Source organism: Mauremys reevesii, linkage group 21 (assembly GCF_016161935.1).
Source record: "Mauremys reevesii isolate NIE-2019 linkage group 21, ASM1616193v1, whole genome shotgun sequence".
NCBI lineage: Eukaryota > Metazoa > Chordata > Testudines > Geoemydidae > Mauremys > Mauremys reevesii.
In genome coordinates, this window is record NC_052643.1 from 6,108,367 (window position 1) to 6,114,649 (window position 6,283).

Consider the following 6,283-nt stretch of genomic DNA (forward strand, 5'->3'; position numbering starts at 1 on the left):
CCAGCCTGAGCCGCTCTCTGAAAGCAGGCCAGACCTGGCTTTTGCTGAGGACGTTTCACACAGCTTCAGGTGTCACCTGCCCTGCGGGTCCTCTCTAGACTTGAGTTTCAAAAGTTGATCCTGCAAACACATTAGAAGGATCCCAAATCACTTTCAGGAGCTATGGAGCAGAACCAGTGACCATGAGTCCCCCAAAGAAAGGTACTGGCCTGCAACTTTCCCTTTTGGCTACCCTACCAGAGCATTGCACCAGGCCTATGGGAAATGCAAGGGTTGTTGTGCTAGAGTGGGGGCAGCAGCAGAGAGAGAGAGGCGGAAGCAGTGAAATGAAATCTGCTCTGGCATGTAAATAGAATAGATACATTCCTAGGGCAGCAAAATATTATGATCAGTAAATTTAGTAACAGTTTACTGTGTGAGAGATTTTGAGGCTACAAGGGGCATACACGTTCTAATTTAATAGATGAATAGGTCTGAAGACCAGAAGAGACCACAGTGATCCTGCATAACATAGGCCAGAAGTAATTTCTAATGTGGGGGTCGGGGAGGCACTGATCAGCGGGGCAGCTGGTGGGTGGGAGGTGCTGGGAGCGGGGGTGGGAGGGGACTGATGGGGGTTGCTGATGTATTACTGTGGCTCTTTGGCAACGTACATTGGTAAATTCTGGCTCCTTCTCAGGCTCAGGTTGGCCACCCCTGTGCTAGAGCATCTCTTTTAAAAAAATATTCAATCTTGATTTAAAGATTCCAAGTGATGGAGAATCTACTACATCCCTAGGTAAGTTGTTCTAATGAGTAATTGCCTTCATTTAAAAATGTGCACCTGATGGTGAGTCTGAATTTTTCTAGTTTCAGCTTCCAACCATTATATCTCATGCTGCCTTTTTCTGCTAGATTAAAGAGCCAGCTACCTTCAGAAATCTCTTCCCCCTGTAGACACTTGTAGATAGAATTGGTCAACTCAGGGGATTTTGTTCGCAGGACACTTTGGTATTTTGCAATGTTTGTTCTTACTCAAAATGAAAGTAAATTTATTGAAATTTCTCAGCTAACTGGAAATCCTCCCCGAGATTTTCATTTCAGAAAGAGGGAAACATCCTGTTCCCAAAAGGAAGCATGTGAAATTGACATTCTTGTCAGTTCCACCACGGCTCTTCAGCTGGGGCACCAAGCGTGGCCTGGCTCTCTCTGCCAGACCCTGTACCCGATTTCAAGGAAAGTTTTGTTGACTCTGTAACAGATTCGATGAATCAGTGTGCCTCAGCGAATTGGTAGTTTTGCTGGAAAATTTCTGATCAGCTGTACTTGATCATGATCAAGTCATTCCTTAATCTTTGTTTGGATAAATTAAATAGTTACAGCTTCTCAAGTCTTTCATTACAGGGCATGTTTTCCAGACCACAAAACGTTCTTGTAGCTCTCGTCTGAACCCTTTATAATTTTTCAACTTTCTTTTTGGTGTGTGGACACCAGAACTGGATTCAGTATTCCAGTAGTAGTCTTACTAATGCAGTATTCAGAGATAATCCCTCCTCCCCACTCCTACTTGGCATTCCTCTTTTTATGCATCCACGGATTGCATAAGTCCTCTTAGCTATAGCATCATAGTGGGAGCTCATGTTCAATTGGTTATTTACCATGATCCCCAAGTCTTTTTCAGAGTCACTGCATTCCGGGGTACAGTTCCCCATCATCTTTGTTCCTAGATGTAAGATCTTGCATCTGGCTTTATTAAAACTCATGTTGTTCAATGAGCCCACCCAACCAAGTGGTCCTGATTGGTCAGTATTGTCCTACTTGGCCACATGCTAAAGGTATGTGTCATGCATCCCAAGGGTATAACTGCCTATGGGCTAGAGTACAGTACTAGAATCCGGGTATTCTCTAGGCCTACTTCCTCCTGTGACAATGACTAATTTTGTGCTTTGTAGGAGGCAATCTTAACTTCACTTCCTCAATTCCCTGTTGGTAAAGTGGGGATGATCATATTTATTTGTCTATCTCACGGGTTTATTGTCAGGATTACTCAGGGTTTGTAAGTGCTGAATATGAAAAGTGCTATGTAAATGCCAGTGCCTCCTGATAGCTATCAACTTTCCCTTCCTTTTCAGAGGCTGGACACCACTGCTGATCCATCTGCTTTTACCACGCTTTTTTCATTGTTCAAGTCTTCTCCGTGGCACTGTCTCTTGCTTTGGCTGTGGGATTTCACTGTGCCAGGGTTCTGTGGCTTTGAGTCCCTGCGAAGCTCATTATAAAATACCTTTTTTCAATCAGTGTGACACATATTTCTTGGCTTGGTAAATGTTAACACCCTCTCAGAAAGAGAAGGGGAGAGAGGAGTATATATTACTCAGGACAGACCCACATTTTCTGTATTGAGATTGCAGCCTCGAAATCAAAGACTGACTGACCTAGAGTGCATTTCTTATAGCATATAACTCAGGGTACGTCTTCACTACCCGCCAGATTGGCGGGTAGCAATCGATTTCTCGGAGTTCGATATATCGCGTCTCATCTAGACGCGATATATCGAACCCCGAACGCACTCCCGTCAACTCCGGAACTCCACCGGAATGAGTGGCGGTAGCGGAGTCGACGTGGGAGCCGCGGACGTCGATCCCGCGCCGTAAGAATGGGTAAGTAATTCGAGCTAAGGTACTTCGACTTCAGCTACGCTATTCACGTAGCTGAAGTTGCGTACCTTAGATCGACCTCCCCCCCAGTGTAGACCAGGCCTCAGATCCTTTGTACAGATTAGAGTTGGATAAGGGAATTTAAAACCCAAGAGGATCACTTAAAACAACAGTGTCAGAACTTTTTTATTAATCAGGAACCACCACGACAACTTATCAGAAGCCCAGGGGCTGTATCAAAGATGTATTAAGAGACAGATTGTGACCACCCTCATCCTTCAGCCAGAGGTAAAGCCAACAGGTTAAGAATTAACTGTCCCATCTTGATCCTACTTGTCTTTTTTTTCCCCCCAGCTCTCAAATGATCTACTGACAGATCTTTACAATTGCAAATGGGTAATTGCAAATGTGCAATAAAACCCTGATTTACATATTTCCTCAGTGAATAATTCTTGGTCTTCAGAAGATTCACAGTTAGTTACGAATATCCCAGACTTGCAACTGGTCTGTGCTGAATCATTACACAATTCATGTGGTAAATCACATGCTTTCTGTTCCTTGACTAGATGAATCAGATAACTCACCAACACAGCGTGATTTGTGAATTATAAACTCAAACATGTCACTTTTGGTGAATATAGAACATTCAGTCTTAAAATTTATTTGTTATGAGTTTTTGTGCTCGTTAAACTTAGGTGCTCAAATGGCAGTAAGAAGTGACAACAAGAGGATCATAGAAATGTAGGGCTGTAAGGGACCTCAGGAGTCATCTAGTTCATGAATTTGGCTGAATCAAAATTTGCTTTTGAAACTGAACGAATATTTGAAGCTTTTTAAAAAATAGGCCCAAATGCAAAGTTGGGATCCAGAGCCACAAACTTGAACCATTCAGAATGAGGATTTTGGTCCAATCTGTTATATAACTTGATGCAAGCTGCAAAAAACTGGATCTGTATTTCACCAAAGTTAGGAGTGTTCTGCTCTGAGATTTTTGTTTGAGCCCATCTCTAGGCAAAACCATATATTAAAGTACATAAGGCACAATACCTTTATGTACAGGTGGCTAAAGTGACTCCCAGAGGCCAAATACAGGCCAACCACAGTGTAATCCAGGGTAGCCTTCAACTGAGTGAAGGGCCACTCAGGCCGGCCAGGGGTTAACCAACATTAACCATTAACCCCCCGCTGGCCCTTGGCCCCCAGCCCCGATCGCACCCCAACCCCAGCCCCAGCCCCACCCCCCGGCCAGACCCAACCTCGGACTCCAGCTGAGCAGTGCTGGCCCCCGGCTGTGCCATGCAACACCAGACCCCAGCCCTGGCCACGTAGCATTGGATCCTGGCCCCGCTGGCTGGACCCCAGCCCTGGCCGTGCCCTGGCAGCTGGCCAGCTGACCCCTGCCCTGTGGCCGGCTGACCAACTGCAGCCCCCACCTCGCTGGCCAGAGCAACCCCACCCCCTCTCCCTTTAATTGTCAACCATTTAAACGATAGAATTTTAATCATTTAAACGGTTAACTTTTAAAGCAATATTTACATCCCTAGTTTATAGCCATAAGTTATAGCTGGGGATGTTGTAAGTGAAGAAAACAGAATGGAATGATTGTTGCAACTGAGTATTATCTGATGTTATAAACTTTAGGGACACTATAATATGGTTTTATTGTACTAAAATAAAGAAAACCAACTTAATTACAGGATGATTTGAAGTTCGGTAAATAACGTAAAACGAGGTGTCTGTATTTAGCAGTGCCTTACACCTCTACTGTAGTTGGTAAGAGAACAGGCTGATGTCAAGTGGACTTAGGCTGCAGTAATTCCTCTACAAATAGCTTAACTCTGGTGCAGTCTGCAAAAGCCAGAGATTGCTTTTTGGTATGAACTGGTCCATTGATGGCTATAAAGGCAAATAGCTGTGTGCAATTATTACTTTAGGAATTGGAGTCTGACACAAGGCTGTCCCTGTTGATTGGTGGGTTGCAAAGTGGGTAGTTAGTTACTGAGGTGAAACATGAAAGCAGCAGTGTAATTATGATGACATAAAAAGGACTGCGGTGGGAAACACATTTTAACCTAGGGAAGAAACCTTCTGATAAGTCACAAGTATGACACTACAGGTAGTTGTCAAAATCAACTAATCAGAACAAGGGACCAGATCTGATAGTGCGAATCAGCACTGAAATTAACGGAGTCACATTTATTTATATGAGCTGTAGATCAGCTCCAAGATGGTTACAGCACATTTGGCTCGTCTTCTGGTGGGATAAGCAGCAGGAGGAAAGAAGAACTAGAAGATGGGAGAAGAGTGGATAATTACATGAAAGATCAACCAGGCAAATTTGAATTTTCAGGCTCAAAATGCTGCTGCCTACAGAAACTACTTAAACTTAACTGTCAGGTCTTATCATGCCCTTAGAATCTCTTGATGGGATTCGAGTTCTGAAGTCACAGTTGCAAGATATTTATTCTGCATGTAATTTACACCTTATTATTACCACCTCAACACTTTTCTCATTAATAACCTCTCTCCCTGTCAGGCTTCTGAAGCCTGTTGCCTAATCATTATGCTAATTCAGAAACAAGAGAGACTGAAAGCTAGGAAGAGCAAAAAATTCTCAGGCATTCTAACTAGGAAGAGCTGAAATTCTCCTAAAAAGGGAAAAAATTGGTATGATAAATAATGAGTGCAAGAGAGTCCTATTATCTTGTACAGTATGAATAGAAAGATTGTCCTTCGCTCTAAAAACCTAGTTGTTCACTGTTGCAAATATTTATTTTCACATTTCTCCAGGTGCGATTTAGCAGCGTTTGTGAAATGAGTCAAGTTCCTAGGGCCCAATCCACCTCCCATTGAAATTAGTTAAAAGATTCCCATTCCCTTCAATGGGCTTGTGTTCAGACCCATTGTCAGCAGTCTTCTCAAGGACTGAAGAGACATCTAAGCGGAACTACCCCTTATCCGATAGATCTCTATGCCCTTCAAGTCAGGCTTGAAGAATATTGACACGAGGCAGTGGGAGGGAAACCTTTACTGCCTCTGCCTGCGATCATGCTCTGTGGATCCATAAAGAACAACATTCTCCAGGGCTGTCAGTCTCTTACTATTCAACCCGCTTTCTAACCTTCAAAGCACAAGAAAGGTTTCTATTTCTATTCCCACTAAATGGATATTCAGCATCTACACAAATAGTTAACACTTGGGCCCCAAATCTACAGATGTGTTTCTTAGTGTCAGTGGAGACTACCATTCCTTTTGGGATTATTATTAAAGTAGTGCGCAAATATATAGGAGGACCCAGAGATTTTATGGTCTTCAAAGAGTTTAAGCCAGAAGAAAGATGTGTGTCTTATTCCAGAGGAGAACAGTACTGGCAAGGCTGATGCCTTTAAAAGGGCATCATCTATTTTAGTCAGTCTGTCTCACTCATCTGTCTGTCCATCAGAGACATTCACAGGTAGAGTACTTCAGTTTGCCTTCTTAGTGTTTTGACCTTAATGATTATTAATAGTTACCAGGGGCCTGATCCAAAGCCCACTGACATCAGTGGAAGTCTTCCCAAAAATATAACTGGTTAGTGAAAACTTTAGTTCCCTCAGTTTAATACAGACCAATAATTTTAGTTGGGTTATACTGTCTTTTCTGCATAT